The sequence below is a fragment of the Symphalangus syndactylus genome, chromosome 8 (assembly GCF_028878055.3).
Source record: "Symphalangus syndactylus isolate Jambi chromosome 8, NHGRI_mSymSyn1-v2.1_pri, whole genome shotgun sequence".
Classification (NCBI taxonomy): Eukaryota; Metazoa; Chordata; class Mammalia; order Primates; family Hylobatidae; genus Symphalangus; species Symphalangus syndactylus.
The window spans coordinates 88253539-88277503 of NC_072430.2; positions in this window are offsets into that span (position 1 = coordinate 88253539).

Sequence of the window (23965 nt, forward strand, 5' to 3'; positions counted from 1 at the left end):
ATCTCTACTTGAAAATCAAGGTGCAACTTAAAATAGTCATAATGTGAGTAATGACTTAGATTAACACACAGAGTTTTTATTCTTTCTACAGTGGTGAATCTCATATTCCTGTTGTCTTCTGCTATACGTGATACTTTAGAGGGATTTGAAAAATTTCCAAGGGAAAAAGTATTTTTTTCTAAGAAACCCAGAATACACTCAATTTCCCTTTTATTATATTACATTGTTGCATGTTTTATTAATTGAATAATAAAATTATTAAATATCTGTATACAGGGATATCTATATATAAGAAAATGGAGAGATTATGTGAACATTCCTAAATTATCTGATATACCTGTGTTCCTGATTTCTTATTAAAATGCAGTTTCATAAAATGGTCATTTATTTTCTCCTGAGTACTCATGTTAAAGAAATAGCTCCATGCTCTTTAAAAAACTATGTGCTTATCATCAGCATAGTGGCACTGGCTTTATTAATTTCTAAATTTTTTAGAAATTCATTAAGCTTAATTAATTTCAAAAATTTTAAATTTTAATCCTGATAAAACAAAAATTTAAAAACTGTAGCAACCACTTACGAAAGCCAGGATAATAGACTTAAATATATTTTTAAGTGTTATTACTTAGGGTATTTGGATGGAAATACTTCTTCTAACCTTAAAAATGCTAAATTCCCCTTGTTTCCAAACTGAACAAATGTTATTCATGTGAAATGTCACTTTAATAAACATGTCTATGTTTATTATCTCTGTTACTGAGACTCTGTAGACTAAAAATTTTTTGAAAAAATGAATCTATTCTTGAATTTAACTCTCAAGGACAGGGTTCATGGTATTGAAATGGCATAACTATCACGACAGGTATAATGAAATGTATTGATAATATGTTAAAATTTTCAAATAATTATATAAAATTATTCCCAGGTTCACACAATCCTTTGTGGGCAATAAATAATATGTCACAAATATGAATGAGATGGCCAGGTAAAAATGATGTGCACCAGGGCAGGTGCAGTGGCTCACACCTGTAATCCCAGCACTTTTGGAGGCAGAGGCGGTGGATCACCTGAGGTCAGAAGTTCAAGAGCAGCCTGGCCAACATGGTGAAATCCCGTCTCTACTAAAAATACAAAAATTAGCCGGGCATGATGGCAGGCGCCTGTAATCCCAGCTTATCGGGAAGCTGAGGCAGGAGAATCATTTGAACCTGGGAGGCAGAGGTTGCATTGAGCTGAGATTGTGCCACTGCACTCCAGCCTAGGTAACACAGCAAGACTCTGTTAAAAAAAAAAAAAAAAAAAAAAAAAAAAGATATGCACCCATAGTCCCAGCTGCTCGGGAGGCTGAGATGGGAGAATAACTCAAGCCCAGGAGTTCCAGGCCAGCCTGGGCAACATACTGAGACTATCTAAAAAAAAAATTTCTTTTTAATGATAGAGAGTGATAGTACTTACGCCCAAGTAAAGGACACGTGTCTCCTCCTAAATGCATTGGAATTAGAATTTTAAAAGAGAAATATTCTGCTAGTCATCTATACACTGTTCCCATCACTTTGCTAATTCTACATCATTCTTTACTACCATTTTGAAAGTTTCTTTGTGAAGTGGCAAATTTTGGGACTAAACACATGTTTCTATTTGAAAAAAGTCTTATTTTTTAACTGAAAATACAAAGGCATACACTTGTATGTGATTCTTGTGAATATACAATCTTCTCTCTCTACTCGATGTGAATTTTCTAGAAGGGCTTTGAGGCATGAATATGAATCAGGCCATTTTTGCTTCCCAGTATTCTTCCTTACGCCTTGGTCAGAATATATCATCATCACCATGTTTGAGCCGACTCTTCAAATAGAACATATTGTTATAATAATTACCAAGCCCTAGCCTCTTATATTTGAGCTGCTCTCCTAAGTAGGAATTTGATTCACAACATATTGTAGGAATCTATGCATTTTAATTGTCCTTCTCTGTAACCTGACTGTGAAGCACTCCAATGTCAAGGATGTTGAATAATTCATCTTTGTCTTCTAGCACTTAACTGCAGTTCCTTGCATATGATAATTCTACTTAGAATTTATTGAGTATCTTCTCTATGCTAGGCACTTTGGTAATCACTCAATGTAGCCTTAACTAATTAACAAATTAATGAATGAAAGTTGACTTAATACTTCATGTTTGATGGCTAGAAGAAAAAGAAAAAGACCCATTTGTTCCATTCTGAGGGTGAAAGGACTGGTGTAATTGGAAATGGGTGCATATAGTAGCAGACTCACAGTATCTGGCCGAACTTAGTATCTGCTAGTCTGATGCCCATAAAGGAGAAAAACACTGCAAGAGAAAAAACTATTGGAAAAATACCACTTGCGGGAAAATGAATTCCTGTGGTTTTAAATAAGTTTATGGAATTCGACAGATAAATATTACTATAGAACAACATATTTCAAAATTGAAATAAAATATAAATAGCATTAGACTGTTGGGCAATAATTATTCATGGATAACTATTATTTGTGTACATCTTAAGAATGAGGCACTTTTGGAAAAGGCAGTCTCATGCATACAATCTTTGACCGGCATTAGGCCACAAACATTTGCTTTATATAAAACATTTATTTTATATAAAACTCCCGTTATAAAACTTTTGTATTCTCTAAGTTCAAGGTCCCTAGGAACTTCTGTAAAGCAACTCCCTGTGTATATCATTTAATCCTCTTCATAGTACCCTTTATAAATTGTGGAAAGGGGACTAGTACAAAAGAATAATGACATACTAGCTACTGATATTGATCTGTGTAATAAAGCATTTTCTGTCTCTGACTGAAGAGTCCTGTGTCTCTACCATCATCTATGAAACTGTGGCAATCTCACATAACAACTTGCAAGTAGAGTAAAATCTCAGTCCCTTCAGAGCTCTTGACATAGACCTTCCTGGAATTTGGTATTTATTAACATTAGCCATGTTTGACAATAACTTACCATCTTTTCTTAGTATCTTTTTCCAGCTCTGAGAATTTTAAAATAAATGGGTAAATGTAACAAATACTAATTAATATTTCTCAATGATGGCATAATTGCCAGTAAAATCATCCACTTTGGTATCACTGTATAACTTTTATAGTGGAAAATAAGACACGAAAGTAGGCTGGTGTAGAAAATTCACCATGGATTTAGATATTGAGCTATATTCATATTTTTAAGGACATAAGTAAGGCTAGTAATAACTAATAATCTACATAAGTAATGGAAAGAGTGTTTTGATACTTACATAAAGATATTTGAAATATAATTATTAAAATATAAAGAAGGTTTTTAATCAATATGTATATGTGGTACATTTTTCAAATCTGTGGCTTGTGGGCTTAGGATAATTTTATTTAATTTTCCTTACTGAAATAAAAAAGATCTACTAAGAACGAGTCTTCCTGTGAAATGAGAAAAAAGTTTTTAAAGAGTTTCTATACTGAATATTTTAAGTATCCACACATTACTACAATCTGTAGACCACAGAGCATAGCAGATTCTCACGTTGGAATTGTGAAGCTAAATATTGTTGAGTTACTGCAATGGAACATATGTTTATGACTTAGTCTCTCACCTCTAATAATAGTCTTGTTATAATTGCACCACAAAAAGTGTTGGTTTTAAAACATCAGATTATTAGGGAAAAATGTAATAAAATATTCTAAAATATTTTAATACTTAAACAAACACTTAACAACCATAAAGTAGGCTTAAAAAAAACTGTCTTTTAATTCCTTTTTAAATGTTCTTTTTAAATTTTTTCTCTGCTTTCTCGATGCAATACTTAATATATTTAAGCAGCAACTTTAAAGAAATACTTTTCTGGTTATTTCTGTTTGAAGGGTCTTGAACAATACGATATAGTGTATACACTACAATTCTTTAAAGAAGCTCAGAAGATATAGTGTATATATAGAGCCAGTCCAAGTCCCAAAACTGAAGAACTTGCTGGAGTCCGGTGTTTGAGGGCAGGAAGCATCCAGCACGGACAAAAGATGTAGGCCGGGAGGCTATGCCAGTCTGGTCTTTTCACATTTTTCTGCCTATTTTATATTCCAGCTGCACTGGCAGCTGATTAGATGGTGCCCACCCAGATTAAGGGTGGGTCCGCCTTTCCCACCCACTGACTCAATCTCATTTGGCAACACTCTCACAGACACACCCAAGATCAATACTTTGCATCCTTCAATCCAATCTAGTTGACCCTCAGTATTAACCATCACACTATGTGAGGTCAATCATATCATGGTAAATAAGATCTGTGTTGGGGCTCCCTTACTTGCATTCAAGTATCATTTTTCATTAGAATATAATAGCACGTGGGCAGGGTCTAATGTGTATGGAATGCAGTGTTCCAAACAATGTCTATTCATTTTCATACATAATTTTACCTGGTAGCATGGTGTGTCAGGGATCCTCAAAGCCACCCTCAGGCTTGATCATTTACTAGTGTGTCCGGAATTGGTGGGTTCTTGGTCTCACTGATTTCAAGAATGAAGCCGCGGACCCTCGAGGTGAGTGTTACAGTTCTAAAGGCGGCGTGTCCGGAGTTTGTTCCTTCTGATGTTCGGATATGTTCGGAGTTTCTTCCTTCTGGTGGGTTCGTGGTCTCGCTGGCTCAGGAGTGAAGCTGCAGACCTTCACAGTGAGTGTTACAGCTCTTAAGGCGGCACGTCTGGAGTTGTTCGTTCCTCCCGGTGGGCTCGTGGTCTCGCTGGCTTCAGGAGTGAAGCTGCAGACCTTCGCGGTGAGTGTTACAGCTCATAAAAGCAGTGTGGACCCAAAGAGTGAGCAGTAGCAATATTTATTGCAAAGAGCAAAAGAACAAAGCTTACAGTGTGGAAGGCGACCTGAGCGGGTTGCCACTGCTGGCTAGGGCAGCCTGCTTTTATTATCTTATCTGGCCCCACCCACGTCCTGCTGATTGGTAGAGCCGAGTGGTCTGTTTTGACAGAGCGCTGACTGGTGCGTTTACCATCCCTGAGCTAGACATAAAAGTTCTCCAGGTGCCCATCAGATCAGTTAGATACAGAGTATGGACACAAAGATTCTCCAAGGCCCCACCAGAGCAGCCAGACACAGAGTGTCGACTGGTGCATCCACAAACCTCGAGCTAGACACAGGGTGCTGATTGGTGTGTTTACAATCCCTGAGCTAGACATAAAGGTTCTCCACATCTCCACCAGACTCAGGAGCCCAGCTGGCTTCACCCAGTGGATCCCGCACCAGGGCTGCAGGTGGAGCTGCCTGTCAGTCCCACGCCGTGTGCTCGCACTCCTCAGCCCTTGGGTGGTCGATGGGACTGGGCGTCGTGGAGCAGGGGGTGGCGCTCGTCAGGAAGGCTCCGGCCGCACAGGAGCCCATGGAGGGGGTGAGAGGCTCAGGCATGGCGGGCTGCAGGTCCCGAGCCCTGCCTTGTGGGAAGGCAGCTAAGGCCCCGTGAGAAATCGAGCACAGTGCCGGTGGGTCGGCACCGCTGGGGGACCCAGTACACCCTCCGCAGCCGCTGGCCTGGGTGCTAAGCCCCTCATTGCCCGGGGCCGGCAGGGCCGGCCGGCTGCTCTGAGTCGGGGGACCCGTCAAGCCCATGCGCACCCGGAACTCCAGCCGGCCCGCAAGCGCCGCGCGCAGCACCGGTTCCCGCTCGCGCCTCTCCCTCCACACCTCCCTGCAAGCTGAGGGAGCCGGCTCCTGCCTTGGCCAGCCCAGAAAGGGGTTCCCACAGTGCAGCGGTGAGCTGAACGGCTCCTCAAGTGCCACCAAAGTGGGAGCCCAGGCAGAGGAGGCGCCGCGCCGAGAGCGAGCGAGGGCTGTGAGGACTGCCAGCATGCTGTCACCTCTCACTAGGACATGCAGAACTCAGAAACTGCTATATTCATGTTTATGGTTATCACAGTGAAATAATACAGATCAAAATCAGCAAAAAGAAAAAGTGCATTGGGTGAAGTCCAGGAGAAACCAAGAGTAAGCTTCCAGGTGTTTCCTCCCAGTGAAGTCAAAGATGGATGTACTTACTCTCCCAGAAATAAAAGGTGACAACATGTGTAAGGTGTTGCCAACCTGGGAAGTTCACATGAGCCTTTCTTCAGGATTACTACTGGAAATTAATCACCTAAGCATGACTGACCTCAGCTATCAGAGTCCAGCACCATTACCTCCTTCCCTCTCACTATGTCAGCAAAAGCAGGCATTCACTTTAAATCATGGTGTAAAGATAAAACACTGACACTGCCCATAGATCTAGATATACTGCCAGAGGAACTCAGTGAAGATAAACTTACTGAAATAAATGAGGAAAATAGTTGTGATGAAAAGGATCAAAAAGTCTCAGAAGGAATGATGCTGCCAAAGGAAAAAGAGAAAAATTACACTAAAGGAACTCTAGGAGGTATTTCCCGACATTGAAAGTGAAAAGAATAACATGTTGTTAGATGATTCAAATCTAAAGAGCTGTATGACAAATTGTCATGGCATACAAAAGACTACTGCTCCATATTGCAAGTTACGGTGAGTAGGAAGTACTGTTTAAACTACTCTTGTTCATTTTTAATTTTTTTACAAAAATACAACTTAATGTTTAATGTTTAATGGTTTAAGTTGGTGCACTAAGTAAATATTAGTTTTAGTAGTTTTTCATTTCCTGATACATTTATAACTGAAAGAGAGTTTTTAATGTTTTGACAAAAAAATTTTTAAAGGTCATGGGACAATTGTACTTTTTCCTATTAATTATTTAAAAGTATTTTTTGTTTTTAATTGTGGTAAGAAACACATAACATAAATTGTACCACGTTAATTATTTTTAAGTGCATAGTTCAACAGTGTTAATTATATTTACATTGTTGAGCAACAGATTTTCAGAACATTTTCATCTTGCAAAACTAAAACTCAGTACCCATTAATCAACAACTCCCCATTTTCTCTTTCCCCCAGCTCCTGTTAACCACTGTTCTACTTTCTGTTTTTATGAATCTGACTACTTTAGGTATCTCATATAAGTGAAATCAATACTATTTGTCTTTTGTGATTGGCATATTTGACTTAGCATGATGTTATTAGGATTTGTCCATGTTGTAAAATGTGACAGAATTTCCTTCTTTTTTAAGACTAAATAATGCATCATACACATATGCCATCTTTTGTTTATCCATTCATCTGTAGATGGACATTTAGTCCCTGTCTCCAGAGAAATATACTTGGAAAATAAATTGTATGAAGTGTTCACATAGCCTTAAAGAAAAATGTTCACATTCAGACACATTCATACTTATGCTCAGATGATAATACACTCATATGTATCTATTAGATGTTCCTTTCACTGATTTAATACTTTATATTAATTTCAAAGACTCTTACAGTCATTATCAGAATGCAGATTTATTTATAGTCCTTCATATTTCTAGGATTAAGATTTTCATCTGCTATTTTGAACATGCATTCATCCAACAGATGTTTACTTGACTTCTGCTACATTCCAGAAGCTGTGCTGGGTGCTTGGAATACATAAATTGATAAGCTCTCTGTCATATTAGAAAGTATATTTTCACATGGGGAGAAAGTAAACAAGTATGTATCATAAACAAGAAAATCGAGTAGTATGTCAGACAGTAGGTATTCTGGAAAAAAATAAAAAATATAGAGCAAGATGAAGCAGGGTGGATGTAAAGAGGAGAGAGTAGGCAAGTTGTAGTGCTTAACAGGATGGTCAGGGAAGTGTTTAGTGAACAAAACTTACCTGGGGTGAAGGCTTTGTCCTTGTGGATATAGGGTGAAGAAGATAACCTAAGTGGCACAAACAGCCAGTGAAAAGCTCCTAAGGCAACAGCAAACCTCTTATGTTCAAAGAAAGTAGAATCCAGCGTAGCTTGAGCAGAGGCAGCAAGGGTAAGAAAGGTAGTGGATGAGATCAGAGAAGGGGCTCTGATCATTGAGAGGACTCTGGCTTTCACTGTAAGGAAATGGGAATGAAGCCATAGCAGGGTTTTGAGTAGAGGACTAAGTGAATGGACTCTCTTTGTTAAATGGCTCACTCCAGCTACAATGTTCAGAAAAGTCCATGGGGCTAGGGGACAAAAATGGAAATGAAGAGATCACACCAGGGATACTACAGTTATCCAGACAAAACATTATGTTGGTAGCAGTGAAAATGGTGAGGACTCACTGGGTTCTAGATACATTTGAAGAGTAGAGAATAATGGGTTTCCTAAAGTGATGGATTTGGAGTGTAAATGATGACAAGCTTTGGCCTGATTATTTGAATGTACGGAACTGTTAATCATCTAAGATGAGGAAAGCTATTGGAGAAACAAATCTCTGGGAAAAAATCAATTAAGTTTGACAACTTGATTTTGAGAATTTCATATTTTTAAAAGGGGGAATGCTATAAAGTCAGTATGTTAAAGAGGTTTTGAGTTATGGAGATAGGTATGAGCTGTAGATTTGTATTTGGAAGTTGGAGAAATAAACAGCTTTGAAAGCAGGGCCAACTACATAATAGGTGGGATCCAGAGCAATAAAATGTGAAATACCCTGTTCAAAAGACAGAAAAGCCATTTTTTAATTCAGCACTCTCTCTTTCAACGAGTGAGTTTACATCCTCACAGACACTCAGGTCCCCACCTGGCAGCAAAGGGCACAGGCCCCAATTTTAACCCTCCTTACACCCGCACCCAGGCCCCTTGCAGGCGCAGAAGGTGGCAGTGATGGCTGGGTGTGGGCAATAAAGCAGGAGGCAGAGAACCTATCTTGCAGAGGTGGGGGGTGGTGGGAGGCGAGAACGCATGCACCTACCTTGAAATGTAAGTCCTATAGCTTTAAATGACTTTGAATTTCTTTGTGGAATTTTATAAGACAGATTATATTACTCAATGATTTAAGCACATGGGTGTATTTTCTTTTTGTTTCTTTGTTGTTGTTGTTTGTTTGTTTTGAGACGGAATTTTGCCCTGTCGCCGTCACCCAAGCTGGAATGCAATGGCATGATCTCAGCTCACTGCGACCTCTGCCTCCCGGGTTCATGCAATTCTCCTGCCTCAGCCTCCTGAGTAGCTGGGATTACAGGTGCTCACCACCATGCCCGGCTACTTTTTGTATTTTTAGTAGAGATGGGGTTTCACCATGTTGACCAGGCTGGTCTCAAACTCCTGACCTCAGGTGATCTGCCCGCCTCGGCCTCCCAAAGTGCTGGGATTACAGACATGAGCCACCGTGACCGGCCACACATGGGTGTATTTGCTTAACATTTGGGCAGCCTCTGTTTTTAAAGAAATCCTTTGGACAAAACCAAGGTGGTCAAATCATTAATCTACTAATTTTTTTCCACAAATATTTCTTGATCATTTACTATAGTCTTTAAATCCCTAGGATAAATTTTTTTTAAAGATTAAGTAAAATTATATTATTAATATTTATTTTAAAATTGTGCCTCTTATTTGAATACTCTTAAGACATTTATGTAAATAGCAACCCTTTTTATAGATAAATACACATTACAAAATATCAGTTAACTATTTTAAATAACTTAATTTTTGGTGTTTATTTTAAAATCATCTTATTACAATATTAGCATTTCTAATTTTGTTTTACCACCCACATAACAGTTTTTTAATGTGTAAAACCTGGGTTAGAATAAACTTAACACATAGCACATTTATGCAATGAAAATTATAACAAGATTGTACTAAAAGGTTTCATTTCTAACCTTGATTCATCACTATTGACTTTAAAATAGAAGATGTACCTTTCTTTAAAAATTATGGAGATGCAAGATTAAAAACACAAAACAGCAAAAATGCAGGATAAAATAAATATAAAATAAAAAGAAATAGTGGAGTTGTGGAAAGAATAGTTATAAGGACAAATGCTTTTTCAGGAAGTAGATTATATACCAAAGCAATTCCAAAATTAAGTGTAATTATTTTTAACAGTTGTAGTTAATTCTTCTGAGACATACATATAGTTCTGTATTTTAAATATTTTCCATGCTGTTTTATGTTGGAAGTGACTTGTCATGGACATTAAATTTATGCAAAGTCAATTGTACTATACATTTATTATGTTTAATGTAAATAATGATTCATATTTTAAAGATAAGATTGTTTATGTACAGAATAATGCTTTGATAGAAATAGTGATATTACATTCAATAGTGAAAATATATCAGCAATATTCCTACGTCATATTCTAGTATCAAATTAGCGTATGGTAAAATCTAGTTCTGGTTTTTACAGAAGCTGACTTATTAAACTTATTTAACCCATTTTAAAACATGCTTATTATAAGGTCCTTCACTTTTCCCTATTTTATTCCTTGTCCTGACAGAAAAATATGAGTTTCTTGGCTGCTCTGTGACCCAGCCAGCTGCATGTTTTCCTCTGCAGGCTGAATCTAATAACGATGTTCAGGTTCTTGCCCAAAACACTGACAGAAACTTGCCCTGGCCCTGAGCCAAGTTCCTTAAAGTTTCCTATAAACTCCATGCACCTCAGCCTCTCCTTGTAAATATATTGAGATAGAATATCCCTTGTATCACTTTCCTTTGGAGGATACACTGCAGCCCCACCGCTCCCAATGTACGTAAGTTCCTCTGATAAATGCTTTGAATTGCTCACCCTGGCATTTAGTGCTTCTTTCTTTGGAACCAGAACCAACCTCTCTCAAGATGGTTTGGGACACCTCCTCTTGGGAATACCTCTGCCACCACTTTTGGGGTGACTACAGGCTCAGGTTCAGCAGGACAGAACCTGTGCTTGATTAAAAACAGCCATTTTAATTAAAAATAAGAAAATAACCAGGCTGCTTGCCATTTTGTTCACCTTCCTTCATTGTTTCCTTTTTCCCTTTTCCCCATTATTATTTTGGAATATCGAATTCATCTGTGAGATTTACTTGCAGATTGATCTTTTTAGGCACTTGCACTTCTTTTGGTGCCATATAAAATGTAGCATTAAATGTTCAATTGTGTATTCTTTCCAATTGTTGAGGTTTTTTTCTTCAATTGTAATTTGAGATAGTCTATAAGAGGCAAAATTTCTCATTTTAATTTTGTCTAAAACTCCAAAAATTATTGACTACAATGTCAGAATGGTTATCATGGGTTGTTTTTGTGTAATGGAGGGAAGATACCTATTAGAACGTCCACCATTTGACATTCTTACTCCTCACATTAAATAAATGATAAATATTCTGTATGTACATAAATAATAATGTAATCAAATTATCATTTATAAGATAATTTATATAATGGCAAGTTGCTTAGTGTCTCTAGGTGAGCCCATAATTGCATTATAAATGCCCCTGTAATCAGCACTGATAGCAACCTCAGATGTGTTCTACTTGTTCCCATGGAGAGAAGTGCTCAAGCATTCTGTTTTGAATGAAAACTCACATTAACATGCATGGATCTATTATGTTATATATCTTCATATAAATTTTACATCTTTTAAACTTCAGGAAATATGTATACGAATATGAGCAATCAATCAATGAATAGGTTTTAATTATCTTTAACTTCTCCATGTTGTTGGAATTTAGAATTTCTCTAACACAGCAAGCTTGACACTTCTATATGTAACTAAATATTCAAGATTCATGAAACTTATAATTTAGGCTCATTTTCTTCATTTTTTTTAATTGAAAGCATTCAACTCTGTATATAAAACTCTTTTCCTTCCTAAGAAATAAAATCAAATGCATGCCTGTCTAAAAGCAGAAAATTAAGTTATATTGTGAGTGTGACCCATTTAAAGCAGCTCTATTTTATGCCTTACAGTTTTAAATGGACCAACTTATTTAAGTAACTGAACATAGGCTTAGAAGGGAAAATCTAACAACTGGAACAGTGAGATGATGATATCTTGTAAATTTCCCTCCTCTGTGATCCATTGGCTTGTCTAAGCTTTATTTTTGTTTCTTTTTTTCTCTTCTGTAGGTTATTTCCTGTAGAGACAGTAGGAAAAAATGAAGGTTATTTTTCTGTTCTTGCTATTGAAAAATAAATCTCTGTTTTACATTCAGTGTTTCATTCTGCTCTAAGTATCTTAGGTAATATGCATATCTACTTTATAGGTATTGCCTAAAGCATAAAATAATGTAACACAAAATTAATGAAATGGGTTCTCTTATTTCTCTTTTGAAGAAAGTGTCGATGTTTATGAAAATAATAAATTGACCAGTAGCTAGGCAAGTTCAAGTTGTTCTTTTTTTTTTAATAAAATTGTTGCTGGATAAACATTTTGATCAGAGGCATGCTCACTGGAGGTCTTTCTAAGGACAGCTTGCTAGTGATGTCAAATTAAGAAGTGCAGGCTAATGTTCTGGGACCTTCTGTATACTAAAGCCAACAGAACAGGCTGAGATAAAGTGCCCTGTTCCTGTCAATGTTAGATGGGTTGTATAAGCTCTGTCTGGCAGCTTGTGAAATTATCTTTCCAAGAGAGACAAGAAGGGTGGAGATGTTATTTAAATAAGCATCAAAAGTACCCTCTGCTTAGTTATTCAGGGCCAAAAAATTAGCATGAAAATCCTAGTTCTGTAAAAATGTACATTTTCTCAAACAACATTAGGCAACCTACAAGCTTTAGACAAACAACTGGCACATTGCTTCTGACATGAAAAATGAACCCCAACCACATGGAAAGCACATTCCAGCTATAATACTTGTCTTCTCATCATGGATCATAGCTTTGGCCTGGAGTCTTCCATTCCTCTTTGCTGAAGTAACAGCAGTGAGAGAAGCCAGTATCTTGGGGCTTTCTGTTGTGTCCAGGTCTTAATCATGGCCCTGCATAGGCAAAAATGTGTCAAAGTGGTTGGCAATGTAATGACCCAGAAGTGTTAGCCCTTTTGGCAAAATGCAGGCCAGCATAAGGTTGTTCCATATGTGCTTCCAATGAAGTACTGATTTGCCAGATCTCTCAAACAGCCTAGCCATGAGCACCGCGAGCATTGGAAATTTACCATAATGGTAAATGAAACAGCAAAATAGCCTTTCATTAACTTCACATCTGAACTAAGGACAGAATTCCAGGTGATTAGAATGTCTTATTTTTGAAATCCAGTCAAAATCATTTATGATGTACAATGATTGAGTTTTAGGACAAGAGGAAGCAAGACAAATTTATTTCAAATTTCTCATATTTGGATGAGAAAACAGAAATCTAGAGAAATTAAATATAATGTCCATAAAATAAAAAAATTGAAAATGTAATCTATGTTTTCAAACCCTGGGTTATGAACTCTTGTAACTGCACAAAAGTGACTTTACCCTGTGGAGAGTTAAACTAGTAGTTTGTTCATTTATTTGGCAAATATGATTTGAGATTAATGGTGCATCAAGTACTGACCTAGAAACTGAAGATAAAGAGGTAAGTCGGACAAGGGGGTTCATGGAGCTCAAATTCTAGGGTGGGGAGACAAAGAATAAGTAAGTAAAAAAAAAAACAATAATTTCAGATGAAGAAAAGTATTGCTAAATTGTTCAGTCAATCAAATAGCCAATCAATCAAATAGCCAGTGTGAAGAGAGAATGGGGAAGGTTACTCTGGATTTAGTGGTAAAAGAAGGAATTCCTGAAAAAATGATATTTGAGCTGATATCTTAATAGTAAAATTAAATCATCCTATTACATGGTCTTGGGGAGAACATTTCATGCAGAAGGAACACAAAGTGTTAAAGCCTTAAAATGAAAATTATCCTCATGTGTAAAGGAATAAAAGGAAAACCATGGTGGCAATAGTAGATTTGACAAGGAGGAGAGTCTTATGGAATGAGGTAGAAGAGGCAGCCAGTGTCCACATTATAAAAAGTTTAGTAAACCAGAGTAAAATAGTTGCCATTTTGTTGCAAATATAATGAAATAATTTTCTAGGGTATTAAAGAGGGTAGTGACATCATCCTATTTGTATTTTGGAAAGATAACCCTGGCAGGAAAGGTAAGGGGGAGTAAGAATGTATTTATGGAGACTGCTTTGGAGTCCGGGCAAGCTAAATGGTGGCTTGGACTAGAATTTTAATATGGAAAATAGAACATAATATTGGACATATTTTGGAGACAAAGTTGAATTTGTTGATGGATAAATTTTAGGGATGAGGGGAAAGGGAGTGTCAAAAATAACTTCTGAGATTTGGCTTCAGTAATTTGTTAAATAGAAATGGACTTTATTTAGATAGAGAAGGAACCAAAAAGAAGTAGAAATTTTTGTTGGGTGGGGGGAGATAATCCAGAGTTCTATTTTGGCCATAAAAGAAGTTTGAGACAGTCATCTAAAATTCCTGGGAAAGTGTCAAGAAGGTAGTAGTGTATAAAACAATGCAAGTCAGAGGAGCAATCAGAAGTATACATGTATCTTTCTCAGTTGGCATTGGGTCAGCATGTCTTGAAGTGTACCTCTAGGTATATGGAACATCTAGGGGGAGAGTTGTTTTGCTGCTTTCAGAGTCCTCTTTCTCCATCAACCTTTAACATCTCCAAGTTAGAGCACATATTATTAGACTATACTACTGCTCCTCAATGTACCCCTCTACAGATTCTCAAGTTGTTCTTATTCCCTGAAAATTTTAGGATACAATTTACATGCTTTCTCTCCAATACTACTCTTGTCATAGTCTTAATTCTGAATATCCATATGGGCAATCATTCTCATACCCTAGCTTCAGAGTTTCATGATCTGTAATAATCTGCTGCCCCAATATACCTGCTTACTTAGTCACTTACCATCTAGATCTTGCCACTGCCTCCACAGACTCAAATTTGAGCATCCTATTTCCTAACAGCCATCTTCTGCCTTTCTCGTGGTCCCTCTTATACTTAGATTCCAGCTATTCTCTCACTAATATTTGACTGATTTTTTCCTCTTTTTTCCTCCAAGCCTCTCATAATGATCATCATTGTAATCACTTCCTTCCATCTGTTCTTTACATGTTTGCCCTCTTAACCCTCTATATTTCCTTCCAGTCAAACTCTAAACACAAGTTAAATCCAACCTTTTTCCCATTCTATGCCTAACTCTGGGCAATTAAATGTGGCTAGGAATAAGCAATCATGCGTATGTATTTCCATTTAAATTTGATACTCACTAAGTTCAGATGGCCCTTAAGTAACTTGTTGAATTTCCATTGCCAGTTCACTTTTTGACAGTTCCTGACAATTCTTTAACACTGTCTATGTCTTCCAACTTTTAACACCTTTGGTTTTCATTCAGTCTTGGGCTGATAACTTTGCTTTATATTTCATTGGTGGGCAAAAATATATATATAAAGTTAGAAGAAAATAATCTGGAAATCTCCACTCTCAAATCTACCAACCTCTGTCCATATACCCTACCATCTCTCCTATTATTATGGAATATTCTCCATGCTCACGACAAAGCCATCTAATCCATTTGTGCAATGAATCCCGTCCCCCAGCAGTTCAATGACATTGCCCCAGGAATTGTCCCCTCTCTCTTCTCCATCAATATTTTCCCCTCATCCTAAATAATCCTCATTAGCCTATTGACCTGTGGTTACACCTGACATTAATCAAATTCTTCCTCTTTTAGCCTACATTCTTCTTCAGGTATCACCTCGTATTTCTGGCAATGTATTCAGCAAAATAATTTACAGCAGCTCTCTGGAGCCTACCAGCCATTCCTGCCTCCTCCCTCTATTTATTTCACACTCTTGTAGCACTTTATTGCTTCTACCTTCAGAAAATATATCTAGTTCATTGACTACTCTTCATCTCAACTAATACCACCCTGGATCAAGCCATTATTTTCTTTTGCTCAGCCTATAATTGACACCATTTGGTTTCCCTATATGAATTTCCTGCTTTCCTAGAGGAGTTACTGATACTCTTAAAATACAAGTCTAATTATTTTTCTTGCTAAACCCACTTCACAATAACTTCCCATTGCATTGTAAAAAGTAAATGTAATTGTTTTACATTTCTCATCTTTCCATCTTCACCGTAAGGCTGTCTCTCTGTTGCTGCAGTCCCACTACTGTCTTTCCTCTCATACCCAGCCTTTTTCCACTATAGGGCCTTTGCATGCACTGTTCCTCTTGGCATCACTGGTTCCTTTCATTTCTCAAGGCTTAGAAAGGACTTTCCTAAATCCTCCTAAATAGAACTTGTTATTATAACATCATACTTCCTTCCTTCATAGCATTTTTTCAATTTATAAATACATATTTACTTTTTGTCTGTTTTTTTTTAGACTATCAATTTCATGAAAGTAGAAACTATGTTTCATTAATTACTGTTCCAATACTTGGTAGTATGCTGCTTGCTACGTAGTAAATGTTTAACAAACAGTTGTTAAAAAGAAAAACAGTAACAACAAACACAGCTCTCTGTACTCCCTGGCTTCACTTACACTCTTTCCTTTCTCTCTTGTATCAACTCCAGTCAGATTTCTTATTCCATCTAGCTAGAGAAACAGTTCATATTAGAGGCACCTGAGACCTCAATGTGATCAAACTCAACCAGTAATTGATTATTTTCTTTCCTAGCTTCTGGGATTATCACCTTATTGAGAATTTCCTAAATCACTGGTGCTTCTTTTCTGTTTCCTCTGCTGGTTCCACTTAATTTACACTTACAAATTTGGAGTATATTGGGGTTCAGTCTTTATCTTAGACAGCTTCTCTTATTTATCCACACTAATTTCTCATATCCTCAGTACACTATAAACCATAAATTTTGACTTCAAGTCTGGGCATCTTTCTAGAGCTCTAAATATGAACAACTACATACTCAATATCTTTATTTTGATAACTAATAAAAATCTTAATATGTTAAAAATCAAATCTCTGATTTGATTGTAAATTCCACCAACTCTATTCTGCACTTCAGAAAATGTCAGCATTATTCCTTTAATGCTTCTGGTTAAGGACTTTAGAGTAACTTTAATTGTTCTCTCTCTCTTTTTTCCATATCCCAAATCCAAATTATCTGCAAATCTCTCTTCCATTTATGCTGAGAATATTACCATTTCTCACTCTACTACCACCTTTGTCCAAACTATTGTATTTTTTGTCTGTGGTATCTTTCAGTAGTCTTTTCTGGTCATTAATTTCAGGTGTCAACTTGATTTGATTAAGGAATACCTAGAGAACTGGGAAAGCATTATTTTGGAGTGTATCTGTGAGGGTATTTCCAGAGGAGATTTCATGTGAGTCTGTGTGGACTAGGTGGGAAGGTCTTTCTTCAGTGTGGGTGGGCACAGTCTAATTGGCTGGGGTCCCAGGTAGAACAAAAACTGAAGAAAAGTGAATTAGTCTAGCTGTCTTGTGTAGCTAGGATATACTCTGCTTCTCCTGCCCTTGGACCTCAGAATTTCAGGCCTTCGGACTCCAAGACATACAGCATTGGCCACTCAGGTCTCAGGTTTTTTGACTCGAAATGATTCATGCTACTGGCATCCCAGGGTCTTTGGTTTGCAGACCACCTGTTGTGGAACTTGGCCTCCATAATCATGTGGGCAAATTCCCTTAATAAATCTCCTCTCTCTCTGTCTGTCTGTCTGTCTGCCTATCTATCTATCTATATCTATCTATCTATCTATCTATCTATCTATCTATCTATCTATCTATCTCCTGTTGATTTTATCTGTCTGGAGAACCCTAACACCTCTTCTAAATGGTCTCTCTTATTTCTACCCTCGCCCTTCTAGTGTTCATTCTTCTCCTTTTTTTTTTTTTTTTTTTTAGTTAATAAAACTGTGTTAGGGAATTCTGTTCAGTAGATTGTTTTTCCTCTTTTAATTATACTTTAAGTTCTGGGGTACATGTGCAGAACGTGCAGTTTTGTTACATAGGTTTACACGTGCCATGGTGGTTTGCTGCACCCATCAACCCGTCACCTACATTAGGTTTTTCTCCTAATGTTATCCCTCCCCAACCCCCACTCCCAGACAGGCCCTGGTGTGTGATGTTCTCCCCCTGTGTCCATGTGTTCTCATTGTTCAACTCCCACTTATGAGTGAGTACACTTGGTGTTTGATTTTTCTGTTCTTTTGTTAGTTTGCTGAGAAGCATGGTTTCCAGCTTCATCCATGTCCCTGCAAAGGACATGAACTCATCCTTTTCTATGGCTGCATAGTATTTATTCCGTGGTGTATATGTGGCACATTTTCTTTATCCAGTCTATCATTGATGGACATTTAGGTTGTTTCGAAGTCTTTGCCATTGTGAATAGTGCTGCAAGTAGTAGACTTGCAGGCTATCTGTATTTTAAAAGTTAACTCAGATAATGTCGCTTCTCTTTACATAATCCTGTGGTAAAACAAAAGCCCTTAGAATGATGCAGCAATGTCTCTGTGATCTCTTTGCTCCCTCTTCAGGGTCACTGTGTATCATTGTGCCTCTTACTCACTTTGTTCCAATCATCTGGTTCTCCTTGATATTCCTTGGACACGCAAGGCACACTCCCACCCCACAGCATTTGCATGCTCTCTGGTTCCTATTCTTCAAATTCCTGTGTGGTTCCGTTTTTCCCTTCCATATTGTCTTCTCTTTTAGTCTGTTTGTGTTGCTATGCAAGAATACCTGAGGCTGGGCAATTTAAAAAGAAAAGAGGTTTATTTGGCTCATGGCTCTGCAGGCTATACAAGAAGCACGGTGCCAGCATTTGCTTCTGGTGAGGACTTCAGGCTGCATCCACTCATGGTGGAAGGCAAAGCAGAGCCAACATGTACAGAGATCACATGGAAAGAGAAGGAAGCAAGAAAGAGAAAGGGAAGGTGCCAGCCTCTTTTTAAAACTAGCTCTTGGAGGTATCTTTCACAAGACTTAATAGAGTCAGAATTCACTCATTCCTGCAAGAATGGCACCAAGCCTTTCTTTCCTGAAGGATCTGCCACCATGACCCAAACACCTCCCATTAGGCCTAACCTACAACATCGGGGAATCACATTTCAACATGAAGCTTGGAGTGTCAAATATCCAAATTATAGCATCTGCCTTAAGCACCTTTTCTACAATGACTAACTTCATTCAACCCCATCCCGCATTGTCCTGTTCTCCTTATAATACTCATTGGTACTTATAGCTTTTGTATTATCTGAAATACTATATTTAAAATTTTTTTTACCATTTCATCTCTAAATTATATTATTAATTCCATGAAGGAAGTTGTGTGTGTTTTGTTCACTGCCATATTCTATTGCCTAGAAGGTTGGCTGGAACTTACTGAGCATTTCATAAATCTTTGTTGAAACAATGAATATAGGTGCATTTTAAATTCAGGAAATTGTTAAGGTGGTGTTTCTCAACCTTGATATATCTTAAATATTATGTGATGCTATTTATTAGAAATTCTAATTAAGTAATTTTTAAATGCAGCTAGAATTCTGTATTTATAATGAAATAATTATAAGTTCTCATACATGAAGAATTGTACAGAGAAAAAGAACTTAGCCAGGGAAATTGCAATTGGTTCTATTTTGTGACATTATCAAATAGCAAATAGCATTTGTTATATTCTCTGTTACTTTTAAAATTTACACAACTTGGATTTGTAAAAAATTTGTAACAAGCTGGATTATTCAACCTGAGATTTAGTTTCTAATATAATGACCGTAGTGTTTTTTCATATTTAATATAATTGTCATTTTGCTTTTGTTATTGCACTAAGAAATTAAGACAAGTGAATAATACCTACAAATTTATACAAATTAATATCTTAGTAATATACTGAATACGTTGCAGTTTTATTTTAACTAATGACTACATTCAAATGAAACATTAAAATTTTTATCTAAATTCGAATAGCACAGAGCTATTTACCTTTCATATGTTTTTACATATCTTTATTGTTATATGTTGTTATTTGGTTTTATTTAGAGAGTATTGTCTAGACATAAAAAAAATCCAGCACTCCAAATGTCTATGCAGTTTAATGCACCATTTACCTTACTAGAAAGTAAGGCATCATACCCAAAGAAAGGAAGAGTAACTTACCCAGTGTCACAAAATGGCCTTTTACGAATTACTCCTCCATTGTCCACCCATCTGATACTTACTGTCTGGATTTCTTGGTTATAGTAAATCTAGATCGATCGATCTATCTATCTATCGATCTATCTATCTATCTATCTATCTATCTATCTATCTGATCTATGTGTCTATTTCTATCAGCTTCTTTTTTGTTCTTAATTGTTCGATTTGTGTATTATGAGAAAATGGTTATAATTTCCTGAGAGCTGAATTACCATAGTAGGCAAAAGAGTTGCAGCAGCAAGGACAACATTGCATTTCTAGATATTCTACAATGTTTCCCCTTTCCCATAAATTACAATTTAAGTAGTTCTCTCTTTGTTACCACAGCCCAACTGCTGATTACATGTCAACTCAGAAAATATATTCTAGGCAATTCGAAAGTAGTTCACTCACAGCTGCTAATCTTTTGTGATATGCAGGTGATTCAAAAAATCTTGATTTTGCAAAGGACTTTAAAGTATCTTCCAGAGGAATGATGATGCATTACTTTTTATCTGGCTTTCTTGTTTTTATTATTTCTAAAAACTTAATAGTCTTATCAGTATTTTTATTTACATTTGTGTTTCTTAAATTTCTTTTAAAATACTAAGCTCACATACCTGCACCCACCAAGAATAATTTGTGGCAGCTCTATTTGGTTAAATGTTCCTTGTATAGAATGTAATTACATTATTAATTTGGACCAATTTATATATTAAGCTAGGAGGCCTACAAAATAATTCCTGGCCAGATAGATATCACTAATGATAATTGATTTGGAAAGATCTTTACATATTAAATTCAACTTTAAAAGCATAGCTGAATTTTTATTTTAATTTACTATTTATGGATTATATGCTTCATATGACTTCATATAATGCATTAATATTGATTTAATTGTAGAATGGCATTTGTAAAATGAACTTTCATTTCCTCATATTCATTATATGGTATTTTTTCCATTTATGTCACATATTGTTATGTAGTACTCCAAGGTATTCCTAAGTGCACTTTTAGTCACTTATGTTAAGTAAATTAATTTATATTAATGCAATCATTTTTATTATTCTTTTCAATTTTGTTCATTGCAAGATACATCTCTTTTGTAAGCTCATACTTACAGATATCCACACATAAAAGCTTTGGGTTCCCCTTCTAGATATGGACTTATGTAAAAAAAAGTTGAATTTATTGAAAATGACAATATTGCAATATAAGCAATTCATTTAAATGAACAAAACAATTTTGAAACTTTTTGTAAGAAAAATATGGTATATATACAAGGATATACACTTATTAAAATGACAACTATATATATATATATACACACATACCTGCGTGTATATATATATACACACACATACCTGCGTGTATATATATATACACACACATACCTGCGTGTATATATATATACACACACATACCTGCGTGTATATATATATACACACACATACCTGCGTGTATATATATATACACACACATACCTGCGTGTATATATATATACACACACATACCTGCGTGTATATATATATACACACACATACCTGCGTGTATATATATATATACACACATACCTGCGTGTATATATATATACATATACACACACTGCGTGTATATGTATATATATATACACACACATACCTGTGTGTGTATATATATATACACATACCTGTGTGTGTGTGTGTGTGTGTGTGTATATATGTATATATACACAGAGAGAGAGAGAGAGAGACAGAGAGAGAGAGAATGTATAGCAGGCACTATTGCAACCACTCATGTACTGTCAGATCCATTTCCCATTTTCATGTACTTGCCATGATGCATTAGCTCTCCCAGAAGCAACAACTGCTTCTCTTTGTCAGAGGGCTGTCCCCTGGCTGCCACAGTCTGTTTGCCTACATGCACAAAGAGTTGCCCACAGATAAATGGAAGCATCCTGATATTTACAGGTTCATGTTGGCTGCTAACCAATGACTGGTGTAGAACTGACTAGTGCTCAGAGTTGCCATGCAAGTGTGAGGCAAAGTTATCTACCCTTCAAAATATTTTGCTTTAAATTGCACCTACTCATAATATTCTGCTAGGGTAGCTTTGAAAATCCTGAAATGAAAAGAAGTCCAGTTTTTAATGGGCCATGATTGACAAAAGACCAGTTTTTTTAATGACGCATATTGTTGCAAGAACTTTGTTGTAAGAATGTTGAGGAAGCATATCAAAAGGCTAAGATAAGTATACATGTGAGAAGAGACCTTTTATATACAAACTGTGAAGCTCTTGTTGGCCAACCAGTGAAACTGTGAGTGGTATGCTGTTGTCTCTGTTCTGCCATGAGCCCTGTTGCCCCCTGAATCTGATGCCCATCAACTCCACCTTCCCCTGAAGTAGCCCAAAGTTACCCTGGACTAAGCACTGTTCGTGCCCACCTTCAGGAGAAGTTGCTGCTTTGTAGGACTCTCCACCCAGGAGTTTGCCTAGTCCATTCAGGACGTGTTCAATTGATTGAATTGAGGACAAGGCAGATATGCAGTTCATTATCAGCTTGCAGTGTTTCTTCAAAACACGCAAGAATGAGGCCTATGGCTATACCAAATTCTCAGTGGCGGTGCTGATGAGGACTCCACTACTGATTCCTGTTCAGTACTTTCAAGGATGCACTAGAGCTGCTCTGGTGACAGTCTCTAAGGCTAGGGCCCCCACGGCCAAACTGTCCGGGTTCTGTTCTCTGTTCTGTCCATATCCCTCTGTCCCTAACAGCACTATCCCCCAGCCCCTAATGATACAATTTTTATATCTGTGGATTTAATAAAACTTTAACCAGTTAAACAAATGAAGATGGCCCCTGAGGAGATTTCCTTCACCAAGATAAGCAACGTGTCTGTACAGTTTGCACCATCATACGAAGGAGCTCACTAATTACTGTCCTGTTGGGCCATGATTGACAGTCCAGAGATTTTTATGGAATTTGCTTTCTTAGTCTCAATAAAGATGATCAAATCCAGAATGCCCGGGGCCAGGAGCACAGTGCTTAATAGAGTAAGGTGGAGAGAATTATGGTAATGAACAGCAAAGATGGAACAATGAAAAGGGGGCTCTGACCTGCAGGGGAATATAATAGACCATGGTTTTCTAAGGACGGCCAACAAGGATGTTGCCTCATATATAATAATGTAACTGTAGATACATAGTGTGTATTATATGTTACATACACACACACACATACATAAAGACCAATAGTGCAGAGCAGAAGGCTTACGTCAACCATCCAAAGGCTATTTCCTTATTAGTTTCCAGATGGAGGCCTATTCTCTGACTCAGAGCCACTTACTAGCAGGAGTGGAGGCTGGGTCACTTGAGAGAGGTCCCTGCAATGCCACAGAAAGTATATACAGTAGTGATTCCTCCAATCATTTCCCAAAGGGAATCAATGGTCATTCATATGAATAATTTTACACTGGGGCAAAAGGGGTTACTCAGATATCCAAAGAGATTGGATACAATACATGAAAAGATTTGATCTGAACCTGAAATACTGTCATGACATCCCTGTTCAGATGGGAGTGCAAATAAAGTACAAAGGGTACACAGTCCCATCTGCAGTTCATTTCTCCCTCTCTCTGAGTATATAATTGAGATAGATACACTTAGCAGTTGGAGAACTTTTAGGTTGGCTACTTGCCCTGTATGGACCATCATAAAAGCCATGATAATTGTGAAGACCACAGAGAAGACCCTGAAACGACACGCAGATAAATTCGAAAACTATTCTCAAAACTATTATCAGAGAATTAAAGGATATAGGATTCATATTTTTCAGAATAATCCCATTAATTTACTTGTCTGGCCCCTGAGAAAAGCAGATGTACTGTTCAACTGACACTGGCAGTAAGATGGCAGTGGTGATGGAGTGTCACAATCCCTTGCCAGGTGTCTGTATTTGAGCAAGTTTTAGAACTGAACTTTGTTGCCTGAGGAAGAGACT